Genomic DNA, 16,588 nt, shown 5'->3' on the forward strand with positions numbered 1-16,588 from the left:
TAAGAAAACAGTTCTCTCAATATTCCTAAGTTTAATGGCTCAATATTTAGCATGTGTTTCATAACTCCAGCTTTTTTTGGGTGGAGGTAGGTAGGGGAAATGGGAATATAGTAAAGGGTTTTTAAAACACTTGCTATTTGTAAGACTTCTTTTTTTATGTACCATAACGCACGCAGCCTTCTCAGGCATGGGGTCAGGATGTTTCCTTGCAGTGGAATGGAACACAAATGAAGGAAAGTGGGAAACTGGGTTATAGGCTACCATGGAAAATATGAAGAGTCCTGGAAAACGTCAGCCCAGGGTCTGACAGTGGTTCCAGGGTTACTGGAAGAATTCCTTTTCCCTCTTTCCTCCAAGTACCTATCAGGATCCCTGAGCTGTAGTACTAACACTGAATTATCAGAAGGTCCTGTACCCAAAAACCTTGCAATCCATTGGGATGGATAAGACAGGCAGATCAGTAGATACAATTGTCACAATAAGCCAAATGTCACAACAAAATGAGAGGAGGGCTGCTGCTGAGGCAGCTGACACTAGTGGAGACAGTGTCCCTGTTTATCTTTAGCTCTGTTCTTGCTGGCTGTGTGGCTTTGGGCAAGCTACTAAACCTCTCCGAGTCTCAAGTTTTTCATCTGCCAGGTGGAGATAATGGCACCACCCAAAAGTGTGTTTGAGGTTTAATGAGAAATTTATGCAAAGCACTTTGAACAGTGCCCAACACGTAGTAATTGGTCATAAGTGTTAGCCGTGACAGTGATTTCATAGGAAGGGAGGGGGCTGGGTGGAGGCTTTACAGCAGCAGGAGTGTTACAGCTGAGTGAGTCTTCAAGAAAAAGCAAGCACAACCTAGGCAGACACAGAGTACCTTGGGCTGAAAGGATGTTTCAAACAGGGGAAGAAGAATATGAAAAGGGTTGTAGGTGGGAAACAGCTAGATATATTCAGCTTAAGACCAGAGAAAGGCCTTTGGGGGACCTAAGGAGTGGTGAGACCTCAGTATGTAGCCCTTCCCAAACGTAATGTGATATCAGTTGGTGTTAAACCGTAAAGCAAGTATGAGCCACATTTCTGATTGACTTTTAACAGATTAGATGCTTTATTTTGAAATTTTAAACCTCAAATTTCTTCAAAAGACAGTTGCCTTTTTTGTTGCTAAGAATGCTGAATCTCCCTATAGGGTCATCCAGGGACCTCATCATTAGCTATGGATGGAGTGGTTGGGGATTCGGAAGGATGAAGATTGAAGCATGGGTAGAAGCTGGGTTGTGAAGAATTGGGTCTTTGGAAGCTTTGAAGGAGGTGGGCAGGGAAATTTTGGTAAAAAAATTTCATGTTGGTTGACTGACATATAAAGGGAACTCTGGTGGCCTTGTGAGGAATGAGTTTCAGTGGCAGTTCCCATCAGGAATGGGCAGTCCTGGGGGGAGAGCAAAACTGCCTGAGAAGCCTTTTATAAATACGCAGAAACCTTTGTCTCTTAGGGTGACAGGGATGGGGATCATTGGGTGAGCCATTGAGGAGCTAGGATGAAAGAATCCGGAGACAGAGATTGTTTGGAGGCTATTAAAATATCACGTTGTTAACCTTATTATTTCCTTCTACTCCTGTTCCTGTCAGGTTTAATTTCATCCTGCCCCACTAATATATATATATATATATATATATATATATATATATATATATATAATAAATTTCAGAATGTGTACAAGCATTCTGAATGGCTATCTTATACTTACGTCAACTCATACATACCTTCTCTGATCTAAACCAGAAGCTAATCTCCTTTTCATTCTGTGTGAAGTCCAGAATTAGCAGGTTATTCAGGTGAGGGTGGGAGACTTTCCACTCTTGACATGCATCTAGTGCTGTGGGACAAACTTCAAGCCAGCTTTCTGGTCCCACATGTACTTGGTAAGAATGTTGTGATCTCATCTTAGTGTGGACTCAAATCTTTGCTTGTTTTTGGTATCTAGAATTTCTACTTCTGTTTTCACCCCAAGTTTTACTAAGTCAGATGTGCACACACTCATGAGTGTGCACGCACACACACACACACACACACTTACAAAACAAGAGTGAAATCAGATTCAAGGAGTATGGCTACTCAAAGACTTCAGGCCTAGGTAAAAGCTAACGGCTATGTATTGTATCTGTGATTTGGTGTGGTGGTTGTTACTATTCCTTTTTGCTGGGAAGCAATATGTGGTACTTTTGTGTCATATTTAATGACTCTCAGTTGAACAACCTTGGATATTTAATGGAATCATAGTTTAATCACTGAATATTTTTCAAGATCTGGGAGCATATTTTTGGTACCCTCAGAACTTGATCCAAGACCTGCTTCAGATACCAGACACTCTGTCACATTCTATAAGTCTCTTTGAAATTCACGTAGCTTTTATTTTCTGAACTTTCATTTGCTTTGTGTTAACTTTTTGTGAGTTTTAATAGCTTGCCTTCTCATTTTCATCATTACTGATAAATATTTAATATCTGCAACATACAAAACATCATATAAGTGTTCTCTGTGTGTGTCCAATTTGGAAACTTCTTTTTAATTCAGAAAAACACAAGAGAATAATATAACAAAGACCCATAGAGTAAGATTCCAGAATTAACATATGTTAACATTTTATCATATTTTCTCAAGATAAATAATGTATGTGTCAAAATAAATAAACATTGCTGGTAGAATTAAATTCCTTTCACTTCCTATGTTTTTATAGGTGGGTCATAGTTTAAGTTTTTTGAGAGAAAGAGTCAAGGCTTAACATGACTTTCAAAAATATCCATAAGTTTATGTATAGCTATGTGACTTTTTAGGCAAGTTACTCTTTCTAGGCCTCGGTTTATTGATCTGTAAATTGGGAATAAAAATCACATCTACTCAGGGTTGTTGTGGGGATCAACTCAGCTCATACATGTGCGTGATGTCTAGTAAGGTCTAAATAAATGTTAGCTAGTGTTATTCCTTTTTTGTTGTTGTTGTTAATTAATACACTTCCTCCTGGGTTCACAGTCCAGTGCAGAAGCAAACAGAAATCTTTACAACATAATGATAAGTGTTGCAGTAGAGGTTAGTGCGAAGAAATATAGATAAGAGAGTGAACAGGGAGGTGAGGAAGGCTTCACAGAAGAGAGGTGAACTTTGATCCATTTCCTGGAGAAGAAACCTAGTTTCATCAGGTGAAGAAAGGAGAAGTCGTCCAGGCAGACGGAAAGGCCATTGCAAAAGAACCACACAGAAATGGGCCTGATGATGGTATGCCTGTGGGGTCCAGTGTGTGGTAGATAGAGGGGAAGAAGGTGTGGCCAAGGGGGTGGGTTGGAGCATGTAAAGTTCCATACAAAACATAGTGGACCATAGAGTATACACTTCCATGCATTTGTGGATATCTGAGCATCTTTCTTTCTGGGAACTTACATTTCAAAGTTGAAGATTATTGCATTATTTATGAAAAGACTTACTAGTAATGCCCTTCCACCCCCACATGTCCATTCCTGTAACATTGGTAACTCACTGATATGCCTCTAGGGGAAAGACCCTGAAACACAGTCAGGCTGCTATGAGTTGTGATGCCATTAACACTGACAACCAGGGCCACCTGGGTATTGGCTGTGAATTTAGGGCTCTGCAAACTTCAGTGGTCCTCTTATAGTCTAGAAGATACAATATTGCTTCCTATGCATCTATCACACAGCTTGACCTAGTGAGAAGGTACAAGATCTCTGGACTCAGAGAGTACTGAGCTGTAATCCTGGCTCTGTTCTGCTGCTTATATGCCAGTTGGTCCCCAGGCCCATTCTGTCTTCTTTTCTACCCTGCTCTTGCATGAGGGAGCTGACCCTCTGGATTCCACTCCAGGCTTCTTGACCCTCTGGCTTTTGTTGGATTCAGGCAACCAGGGGGGTCTGAAAGGAAGTAGGAAGCAAGAAGAGAGAGAGAGAGAGAGAGAGAGAGAGAGAGGGTTTGGGATATTTATTCTTCTCCCTTCTCCCAGGCTTCTCTCTGGTTCTGGTGGTGGCTGTGCTTTTTGGTGGTGATAGCTCCTACTTTCATCAGGCTCCAGTGACATCCATTTCTTCCATTTCCCCCTTAACCCTGCTGTTGCCAGTCCCAGTGCCTGGGCATCCCCCATGGATTCCTTTAGCTCTGCCCACACTGCCATAACGAGCCCCTTTATTAAATTGTCCTCAGTGAAACTCTTTTGAGCATTTCACCTCTCTTCTGCTGAGACCTTGACCAAATAACCTATATACTATTTGTGCATGACTTTGTCCACAGACTTTAACCTCTTGGAGTCTGATTCCTCATATCCAAAATCAGGATGGTGATGTTCTCTACCTCATAAGGTTGTTTGGAGGAAATGAGATCATATTTTTGATAGTGCTTTTAAAGACTCTAGCATGATGCCTAACACACAGAAGACCCTCAATAAATATGTACAATCGTCATTGCAGCTGTTACTAAAATTGTCATTATTATTGTTCATTAGAATCGAAGTATGTCAGATCTAGAAAGTACCTGGGACATTGCCAAGGACAACCCCATCATTTTATATTTGAGGAAACTGAGGCCCAGAATGCTTATGTAAATTCACACAGCTAACTAGTGGTAGAACTAAGGATAGTATCAGCCTACATTGAAAGAAGGCCAGCTGTGTTTGCATCAATTCTGTTTAACTTCTTTAATGAAGGTGTTGATTCCTTCAGTGACGTCGCCCACTTGTTTTAGAAATGAGTTACATAAGCCTGACTCCCTGCGCTAACGCTTTATTTGCTCCCTCTGAGAAGAGCATCATCCCGTCCCAAAATAAGCAAGAATTCAAGAGAAAACCCCTGTTTCATTTGCTCCTGCTCCCTGCTGCTGACTCATTCATTCCTGGGCCTCTGAGCTCTGGCACATCAATCATCCATCCTCAGAAGAATGCTGGTCAGCCTCACAAGCTCAGGCCCTGCTAGAGCTCAGCAGTGCCGCCCTGGGGGCTCTGCTCCACCACAGGGGAGGCCACTTTCAGGTTCTCCTTTCTGCACGGAGGGTGGTACCCAGATAATGATCACATCCAGCGACTGCCCTTTTGCTTTTTAGAATCTATGTCAGGCCATCCTGGAAGAGACAGAACCCAAGCAGATATACCTTTTAACCCCACACTTTTGAAACAACTAGATTAACAGTGAGCCTTGGCTTCGTCATCCTGTTACCAGCAGTCAGGTCTTTCTAAGTTTTAAGTAGGTACACAAATCGCCAAACATTTCAGGGTGATGATGTCTACTCCCAGAGCAGGGGAAGAATTCCCTTCCCAAGCTCAAGTAATAAATGCTTAATTGCCCTTTTTTTCCCCAAAATGGTAATAAACTTTACCTTCTTCTCATTATCCAAAACATGCTTTTGCCCAGTCTGTGTGTGTCTGTCAGTGCCGAGCTGATGTTACCTGATCCTATTGCACAGAAAGCCTGTGTTTGCAAGATGCCCAAATAAGTGGTTGATTCAGGGGAAAAAAATATTAGTCAAACCATTTGTTTCACTGAATTAACGAATCAGTTCAGGTAAAGTAGGCGCGCTTATAGCCCAGAGTAGGCAAAGCTGTGTGTCCTGGGATGATCTCTCCTGCCTGCGTTACAGGGAGGGCTAATTCTCAGGGCAATCCTGAAGGAACTGCTTTGGGCTCAGGACAACGTTCTCTCGCAGCAGCTTGTTCCTCACCACTTCCAGTGGACACTTCAACAACTTCCCAGGCCACCTTCAACCCAGTCACAAGTATTTCTTCATGCATGAATGTGGAAAGAGAAAGCTAAGACCTGAGCTCTCTCTTTTTTCTTTTCCTGATTTGTAACATGTGATCTTTTAAAAACAACCCCCCAAAAGGTATGGGGGTGTTTGCTATGGCATATAAATGGCAGGGATGAAGAGAAAGTTAAAAAGAATAAAGGGATATTGAGAAAACTTGTGTGAAAATTTCAAAAGTAGAGGAAGGAAACTACTCCATGTAACATGCCTACTATGTATCAGGCATGTTCACATGGATTATCTTAATTCTTACAGTAACCCTGTTAGGTCTGTGATACCAGAGCACCTACATGCAGTGGTTTATGTTGTTTACTGCACAAGAGGTACCCTAGGAGGAGGAAGGGGCCTTGGAGCCTAGCCTGTGCTCTGCCCAACTTGCTGTGGACCAGCCTGGAGGATGTTTCTTTTTCTAATTTGCCCAAAGGCATGATATTACTTTGGGCTCCCCAAACGCAGGCTTTGAGCAAGGATTTGGGTGCAGGAAGTTAATTGGGAGGTAATTCCTGGAAGCACAGTAAGGAATTGAGGTGAGAAAGGGAAGGAAAGAAGAAAGGCCAAAAAAGGGTGAGTTGATAAGTGGTTACTCTTATGAGCCACTGACATGTAATCTCACTGTGGATGCTCTGAGATACTGTGTGGAGCATGCCTCAGAATTGTCCTAATTCAGGGCAAAGAACCTGGGGTATTTCTTCACCCACTCCCATGCCTCATAAGGTAAGGGTTGCTCTGGGGCATTAATGCCTTGGCCCATTGATCAAGCACAGTTCTGAGAGAGAGAGACATACAGGAAGCCATCTGTTTGTTTGGGAACTGCCTGCAGGTGACCCCAAGTGGGCCAAAGGGCTCTAGGCAGGTTTAACAGCCTACTCAGAGAAGCAGGCTATCTGCATACAGATATGTTTTGGTCCATTGGACATCCGTCTTTCAAATGTTCCTCTTACAGTTACTAAAATGATTATTAAAATAGCAATTATTTTAATGAAAGGAAAGTAAATGGCAAAAGAGTAATTCCAGAGGGCTGGGAATCTGATCACATTCCAGGTATGGGATTATCATTTCGTATCATTTACATGAATTCTCAATAATGAATAATTCCATTTTAGAATATGAATAGACAACTTCCCCTGCATATGAAAAGTTTTACTAGCATTTTCCATCTCCCTGAATTTGTTCAACATGAAATAGGTTGGTAGTGGTTAAATGAAGATGAGAACTTAAATAACTCTGGCAAACCTCAGAAGCTTCCATGCTGCCCCTATTTGTTCTGTAGTATTAATGAATCACAACATGGCACACACTGATTATTCTAAAGAAATATGTCCAGAAATGTTGCACAGATTCAGTGTATGCAGTGTATGGTGGGGTGTGTGTGTGTGTGTGTACTCGCATGACTGTGTTAATGCATTTGGATCCTTCCACCACTTGCCCACTAGCATTGCATGGATCGCCAGCCCTGTCAACCCTTTGGAATCCCCCATGCTCTCCACTAAACACTGAGGCCAGGGCTATGCTGCCCACGGTAGAATCCTACAGCCATGCAATAACTCCTGGCACCACTCTAAGCAACTAGGAATTCTCTGTCTGCCAAATGGTGACTTAGAAACTTTCACACTGTGGTGCTGTTTTGTTGCTTCATGTTAACATGCCCTAAGCATTTCATACTTGAAGATGGAAAAGAAGACAGGAAAGAAATCAATGCCAGTTTCAGCAAGGTACAGCATGAGCAGTGTATCACACCATGATACTAAGGCTAAGAATTGTAAGTATTTGAGTGACAATGGCTTATGGTTATGTCAAGTATCCTATTTTAAGGTGAAAAAAAAAACAAGCCCCAGGCAACTGAAGTGACTCATTCAAGGCCACAGAGACCGGGTCTCTTCTGTGCTGGGATGCCTGTGTTCTCTCTCAGGCTCTGTCAGCAAAAACTTAATCTGTGAACTTGGAAGTCACTTACTGTGATGGTTATTCTCTGTATATCTCCTCACATGCATCCTCTGCCCTTCCTTGCCCTCCTCTGTGTCCAGGAAGCTGGGACCACCCCCTCTACCACCTAGTTTCCAGCTGATGCTGGAAGGCATATTTATCTTCCACATCCCTTCAGGTCAGGCTTTGTTTTTCACAGTGACTGTGCTCCTCAGGAATAGCCATGTCTCCAGGCAGGTGGCCCCCCTCCCATTTTTTATGGAATTCTAGTCACACTGCATGCTCCCTTTTGCTGTAGATCTGGGGGGGGGGGCAAAGGCTTCCCACTTTTGCTGCCCTCTGGATGGCTCATCTGGCTCTGTTCCTTCATCCTGCCTGTGCATCTGTATGCATTCCCTTCATTAAAATATTTACAAGTAAACCATCTCAGTAGGTCAGGGGCTTCTTGGCAGGCCAGAGGATTCACTTAGAGAAGGGTTTATCCTTTGACAAATGGGGATAAAAACTGTCTAGTCAGGGGACACTTGGGTGGCTCAGTTGGTTAAGCATCCAGCTCTTGGTTTTGGCTCAGGTTGTTATCTCGTGGTTCGTGGGATCGAGCCCCACCTCAGGCTCTGCTCTGTGATTCTCTCACTCCCTGTCTCTACTCCTCCCCTACTTGCACTATTCCTGTCTCTCTCAAAATAGATAAATGAACTTAAAAAAATAAAACTGTCTAGTTGGGGTGAAATAGGTGAAGGAGATTTAGGGTACAAATTTTCAGTTTTAAAATAAGTCACGGAGATGAAAAATACAGCATAAGGAATATACTCAATAATATTGTAATAACATTGTATGGTGACAGATGGTTATTACAATGATCATGGTGAGCATTAAATACTGTGTAGACTTGTCAAATTACTATGCCATACACTTAAAACCACTATAACATTGTATGTCTCCTATACCTCAATAATAAATTTTTAAAAACTATCTACTTAGGGTTTTGGTGAGGGTCAAATAAGGTCATGTATGTAAACATGTTATGTCTGGTCTAAATGCACGCTTGTTTCAACCATCAGTTGTGCCAGAGATTTTGGCCCAACCACTATGCTTTAGTTTTCATATTGACATATGACAGTAGCACCTCAACCGTCCTCCATTTCTCAGGTCAACTAAATTGATACCTCATGGCAGAGTCTTCCAGCTTTCATTTTGAAGGCATCCAAATCCTTGATCTTGATGCAAAACAGTGAGACATCCTGCCTTTCGGCTTTGTACCAGACAGCTGCTCCCATTGATCTGCAGAGGATGCCCTGCAATCTCCTGCCTCCACTTCTTACTTGAAAGCCAAACCGGACTGACTCACTGATGGCCTAATGCAGGAAAGAAGGGAAACAAGTTCTCAGCAAGTGAGGTGTCTCTAACAATATTCCACTTAGAGTTCTGAGCACAGGATCTGGGACCAGCCTTGGGGAAAAGATAAATGGGGGATGTCTGCTGTAAGGCTCTCTCCATTCCATAGACCTCACCCAACTCTGCCAGTTTCCACCCTCTCCCTTGTCCCTACTCCCGCACCCTTCATCTCCAGAATACTGACTCTCAGTTCTGAGGAATTTGCCGAAGTTTAACCCATGCTCCTCCAATCCCAGTCAGTAAAATTCCACTAACAGCTATGAATACCTACAGCATGGAGGTATCATCTTAGGTGTAGGGAAGACAAAAATGATCAAGACATGTTATTTCATCCGTGCCAACAATACAATTGTGGTTATCTGTGAAATTGCCTGATTAATTGCAATAAACATTCCAAACAACCTGCTAATCAGAGGTGGCCCCTGTAGTTGGTTCTGGCTGTGCTTTGTTAGTGGTTATGAATGTGTATGTGGGAGCCCGTCTGCCCTGTGTTCAAAATTCCGCTCTTCCATATACTTGCTCTGCAACCTTGACGGGGTAGCTTAACTTCTCTATCCAGCATGTGCTGGATCGGACTTGAGAAACCCAACTGTGGAGAGCTCTTACCAACCCTGCATTCACTGACATCATGTTGGTAGTTTAAAATCTTTCATGACATAGTGAAGATTTAGCCAACAGAAATTGGTGAATGTTACACACTGGAGCTTTTTCTGCTAGGAGAGTCAATGGTTAGTGTTTACCAGCACACCACTGCCTCTTTCCTTATATATTCCTTTGCCTCTAGAATAGAACTCAACAGTATTTACCTCATTGGATTGCTGTGAAGATTAAATGATATTGAAGACATGCCTGTCGAATGGTGTTTGCTAAGTATACATGCCCTGCTAATGATGTGGCTAATGATGCCACATTCAGATATACTAGAAATTCCAGGCTGTGCTGGCCAGGAGGGATGAAGCTCCTTCTAAAGTCCTATATAGACTACTCTAAAACTCAAGTTTTCTAAAACAAAGCCAAATAGGAAAGTAACTCCTTGCTTGGGAATGACTCAGCTCCCTTTTAGGGAAACACGACTCTGCTTCCCAGGAATCAACAGTGACTAGTGATAGAAGGAATAACCCCCTTGACCCTGTGTGATCACCAGACCGCTGGGGAAGGAAGGGGCTTGTTGATTAAGTGCTGACCTGCAAAAACCGCCAGCACAGGTGTCCAACAATTTCACCCTTGAGAAGCTGGAGTTGAGTTTCTGGGGTTGTTTGGGAGGTTCAGGACATACTGCAGGGTAATAGGAAGGACATGGGGTGAGAAAAAGGTTCCTGCCAAGTTACTAGGAGACACATGATAGCTCAACTGGGAATGGAGAGTCAGGTTTAATATTGTTTCTGCTCCACACTTAATAATTGAGGTCAATGGTTTATCAAGTCGTCACTGAGGGCCACGGGGAGGCCAGGCTTCTAAGTGCAGAGAGGCAGCCATGAAGTCTGAGGCTGCGAGAAATATAATCAGAGCTAGAGCACTAACCCTTACCTGGTGATGTGATTAGGAGACATTCAGAAGACCCTTGGCCTTTGACTTCTCTCTGTGTCAAAATTCCCACTATTACACTAGGTCTTGAAGAACCTTTAGAAACTTGTGCTTCCTCCCTCCACCCCCCACCCCCTCAGTTAAGGCAAAGTTACCTAAAGACAAGTATCATATTATACCACATATCCTCCTATCTGATCAGTTACCATCTGTGATCCCATATCTGGAAGCAGGATCTAGAAACTGCACACTGGATAGTCACACTCTCTTTAGATGAGATGTGTGTGTGTGTGATGAAAAGTGGAAAAAGACTTGATTTAAGGAATGCTTGACACCTAGGACTGTGGGAAGCCAGAGGGTATGTCTTCTTTTGGAGAATAAGGTGCTGGGTACAAGGGGGCAATGTGAGGCAGGGAGCCTGGCCAATATGTGAGATGGGAGCTTAAGGTCAGGGGTGGGGCCCACAGGAAGCACAAGGGACACAGCTGCTTGCTGGACCTTTCTTTCTTCTGTGCTAATTGATGAGTTAGAAGGCTCAACAGGAAAGAAACTTCAGATAGCAAGCAGGGTCAAAAACGGGAAGAGCACTCAGAGGGCAGTAACCATGGTGGGTGCTGCCTTGTCGGCAGCAGGGAGAGTGTATTTTTGGCCTGTGGATCTCGTGAGCAGAGAGAAATCAGGAAAGGGAAGCTGAGCATTTAATCCTACATAGATCATGGGCTAATCACACCCTATTTAGTGCTTGTAAATGAGAAGCTGTCAAGGCTTTTCGACAGCCTTGAAACCACAGTCATTAGTAGATGGCCTGAGCTCAGTGGGAGGCCAGTCCATTACCCAGTTCTGCTTTAACATGCTCCCCAGTCATTAATACTCCAAAGTTAAGCAAAATGTTCGTAATAGTGCTCTAATTTAGTCTATATGCAACCCCTGCCCCCACTTCTCTCCCTCTCCCTTGTGCCCCACCCCTCTTGTCCTGAGAGGCATCTGCCATTAGGAGCAGAAGTTTTGAATCTTCCAGAAACCACCTGAGCGTGCAGGAGAGAGATAATCTTTCCTTCGTCAAGTCAATATATATTGAATACACTAGATGCCAGACATATGACTTGTACTAGGATGTAATAGTGAGGGGTGAGGCCCGGGAGGGGGGTCCTCATCCTCCTTTCTGTTTTATCATTTGGCTATTTCAGGAAGCTTCAGAGCTTGTCATCTCAACTCTCTGGACTCACCGTCTTCTATCTTTTTCTCTTGCATTTTGGGAAGCAAAGTAAATTCATATCTAAGGTGCTGAGTGTAGAAGTTTCTTTTCTAAGGATTCAAACTTTATTTTTGTCCTCTAAATTTGGCCTGTCACCCACTCCACTTTGAATCAACACCCAGGGAATATTATCTGTAAAACAATGAAAGCTCATGGTTCATGCTCAGTGAAACCAAGTGAGGAGTCAATGAAACTATGAATGCAAAGCACTTATATAGTGCCTAATGCTGAGTGTTGTTGGTGGTGTCAGTATTTAAAATTGACCAAAACTGTATTGGGTATTGGCCCATGAACTATGTATTAACATAGTTAGGGACTGAGTTCATATGGATATTGTTGAATGTCTGAAGAAAGGAGAACTCTTTATACGAAGATTTGCTTATTCCCGGTAGACATGCCTACCTGGTGAAAGGTGAAAATGATATAGTGTTTTGCTTTAAGATAAAGAAGGAAAGAGAGATAATGTACAAATAAATGTTTGGTGAGCAACATTTTCTCTTGTCCTTAAGATACATGGCAAGATTTTTATGGTTGACCCTTGAACAAAACAGAGGTTGGGGCACTGACCCCACACAGCCAAAATTCTGTGTGTAACTTTTGACTTCCCAGAAACTTAACTACTGATAGCCTGCTGTTGACCAGAAGCCCTACCAATAACATAAACAGTCAATAACATATATTTTATATATTGTGTGTATTATATACCATAGTCTACAATAAACTAAGCTAGAGAAAAGAAAATCCTATTAAGAAAATCTTAAAGAAAACACATTTACACTACTATACTGTATTTACTAAAAAAAAAAAAATCCTCATATACATGGACCCATTCAGTCCAAGTCCATGTTCGTCAAGGGTCAAGTGTATTTTGTTTTAGAATTTTCGGTTGTTTTTTCTTTTTAAAGTGCACCTTCCGAGGAAACAAATCTTTCTATTGACATTGAAAATGAGTCATAAAAGAAGTGTTGCTCCTTTCCATTTGAGGGATTTTTTAGTTTTTCTTTTTCCATTAAGTTTTAGCAACAGGAAAATAGGGACTTTCAGCATCCACAGGGATATGATAAAATAGAAACATACGTCCCTTGTTTGTGCATTAGTACAAACTATGAGACAACTCATGAATCACTCATAGACTTTCTAGAAACGTTGATTGTCAAACAGCCTCCTTCTCCCTTTATTTTTCTAAAACCAAATGAGCATTACTGTTTCAAAAAGGTGAAGTTGATAAAAAGCAGCTGATAAAAGTCCCAAACTGCATGTGGGTCAGTTATTTTTATTGCGGGAACACTAGAGAGTGGATGAGAGATGAAACCATATGCATGGAAGCCTGCCTGCACCTGCACACACTTCTTAGCCTTTATTACTAAGGAAGCCAATATGTCAGCAAGTGATTGAAAACCCCTCCTTGCCTTTCCTTCAACCATGGCCACATTTGGGCAACTGCAAATGAAAGATTGGGCATAGGCAATAACATGTGAGTTAAAGATATTTCTCAAAGCTTTGAAAAATGAGGGGGCTTGCCCAACATTGCTGAGAATGCTCTACAGGGACTCGTTTTTAGAACCATTCATCTTTGCTTTAGCTTTGTAGCATAGAAAGAGCATATCTAAACCTCTAGACATATTTTGACAAAACAAGATTCCTTTCTGTATCCTCAGCACCTGTAGCATTGCTTGATGTTGAGTGGGGAAGGACATGGTAAACATGTGTGGGCTGGAAGGACTCCATCAGTGACACAGGTGCCCAATTAATTTAATGAACCTGATTAAGATGTTCAACCATCATGGCCAAGATGCCTGCTTTCAGTTAAAACACTTGTACCCTGAGGAAGTGAAATAATTTGGCCTCCCTGGCCCTCCATTTCCCCTTCTGCAAACAAAGGGATTGTACTTTATCTGGTTATTTCTAGCTTAGTGAAGGAGAGAGGTCAAATTCACTGTATGTAGTCATGGGATTTCATTTTCCCACATGAGATACATGATTTTTAGGTTCCTTTCCTTTCTTTTTAACTTTTCTCCTGTTCTTTCTGCTTCTTCCTCCTGCTTTCTCAGTATTTTCTTCTTACAATCACCCACTAGAAAATAGGAAAAGGCAGGTGGAAAGCACATCTCATGCCCTAATTCTGTTCTTTAGTGTATCTTCTGTAAGACCTGATCATGGAAACACTGTTAGGGTGCTGTCTATTTTTATCGTTCTCTATGACTTATATTTCAGGTGTATTGCAACTCTGGCTATAATTTCTATCCTGGATAAGGTGAAGAATAAAACTAATACATGTCCTTTCAGCTGGGCATTAGCAAAACCCACCTGATGTTCCTTGAGACATCTTGCACCAGCCACCTTGCAGCGTGGCTATTTTAAATACTTCATGTGATGATTAATCATGTGCCTAAAGTAAATAGATAAACCTTCAGATACAGTTCAGCTCAGCAAATGTTTATTCATCATCTCCCATGTGCCTGGGTTAGGAACTAGGTGTATAGTGGGTACAAAGATGAGTGTGTCTAAGCCTATGATGGAGGAGGCAAGAGAAGCTGAGTGAGAATTTACTCATGTGCAAGTTTACTTATGTATCAGAAGAAAGATACAAAGTGCTTAGAGGATTAAAGCAAGGAAGAAATTATGTATGTTTGGGGGGGTGTTTGGAAAAATCTTTGGGGTTTGACAGGGTGCACAGGTATGGAATTCAAACCTTCCTCTGTTGTTAGTGGGGTGTTGTGGGAGGCTTTTACACCAGGAAACCATGATCCCACTGGCACTTTGGGAAGATAAATCTGGCAGAAGTGTTTGGAGTAGTTGGGGGTTCAGGGTGGGGGTGGGGGCTGGAAGGAACTTTCTCTATGTCTTGCTCCTGGTTGTAATGCTTCTTTGCCAATCCCCACTCCAGTGGTTGGAGCAGCTCACAGCTATAAAAATGTGTTGACCCAGGAGGTTTAATATTAACCAAAGTTATAGTCAAAGTCAATTTGGAGGATTCAAGAAAAAATCTGATGCTAATAGAGAAATAGAAGTCAATATTTGTAATGTGAGTCACAGGCTCAAAATAGAAAAGTAAAACACATCACTGCTACAGCTCCCAGAGGGCTGTGGGTTACACAGTGCAGCAGATCTGTGAACCAGGCCTGACCACCCTCTAGGGCTATTTTAAAATTTCCTCTGGCCCCTTCCTCTAATTCCTAAATTCCAGAGCATGATATTCTAGTGGAACTTACCAGATATCCAGACCTGATGAAGTCATGGCTTGTTTTGAGTGGGTCAATGGAAAAAAGGGTATTTTCTCTCCTAGTTGTGTGTAAACTTTCTCTCTAGTGACGTGACATGGAACTAACTTATCATGATTTTATTTTGTAATGCAGCTTCTTTCCATAGTGGCTATCACTGTTTAAGTCCTAATCTCCTGCCTATTGCCTATTTTGGAGAAGGCAAAGAAGAGGTACAGGAAATAGAAATATCCAGAATGACTTATATTTTTTGTTTCATTCAAGATTTGATATATGAATACCAAAAAGGGGGATGTTGTCCACTGAGAGGTTCTGAAAGGTTGAGGAGACTTTGGAATTTTCCTTGGTAAGATGTTCCTTGGGAGCATTGATGTGGCTTTGTTCTGACTCTGATGTGAATTCAGGACTGAAGCTTGAATGTGTTTTACTGAGAACATTTGTGAGAACTAGAGAATTAATGAGGATAAAAGAGAAAAATGGGCAAAGTGTAGGGAGCATACCCTTTGAATGTATGTTACTTTCTTAACATAGTGCTTTACTCAGTTGATGATGTGGAATGTACAACAATAAAGGCTAAAATTAGCTGCACTTTATCCAATCCAGTGTATTGGAACATCACGGAGCCAGATAACATCTTATCATTAGTGCCCACAGGAAGAGAAACTCATTCAAAACAGAGGTTTCAAGAGCTACAGTGGGTTTCATTTTAGTCTGATGTTTACAGTTCAGAGTGCCTTTAAGTTGAACCCTCTGGATGGCCTGAGAAATGTGTTATACTCAGTTCCCCCTTGATTCCTTTTTATTTGGTTTGAAGTAAGCCCAGCTTATAAAGTTCTGTTTGGACAATCCCTGCTTTAGTAAGGTACTTATATTACCTGGTGATGAGGACAACAGATGACCAGACAAAGAAGAAACAGGGAGTAATGATGAGTGATGGGGCCAGGGCAGGCTTGCCTGGCAAGTATGGGAAAAGTTAGGCAAATAGCTTGAATGCTCTGTCTTAGAGTTGGCCATTTTCCCTCCTTCCCAATCCAGACCTGGTCAAGATTGGGTGGTTTATCATAAGTCACCGATGCCTGACCTAGCATCTGCTTCCTCATCAGCACAATGGTCATAACTGCATCTCCCTCCCATCATGTTTGGAGAAGTAATTAATGCTTATGAGGTGTTTTGAGATCCCTGATAAAAGACACTCTACCTGCCCAGGGTGTCATTACATTATTTTATTTTCCTCTTTATAGACAGGATCAAGCCAGTGATAATTTAGAAATGGGACAAATTTGTAAAATGTGTACAGTGAAGGCCACCTTAATTGGATTTATATCGGACTGGACATTGCACTTGAACTGCGCACATAAGAAGAGGTGCTGAGATATACTTGGGAAATCGCAATTGCTTTCAGATTGGACTGTCAGGTTACATTTCATGACTTTTATGTAGACTTCCTTAGAAATGATAAATTATTAAGAGCATCTGCACACA

This window comes from Panthera uncia (genome assembly GCF_023721935.1).
Source record: "Panthera uncia isolate 11264 chromosome A3 unlocalized genomic scaffold, Puncia_PCG_1.0 HiC_scaffold_11, whole genome shotgun sequence".
NCBI classification, from domain to species: Eukaryota; Metazoa; Chordata; class Mammalia; order Carnivora; family Felidae; genus Panthera; species Panthera uncia.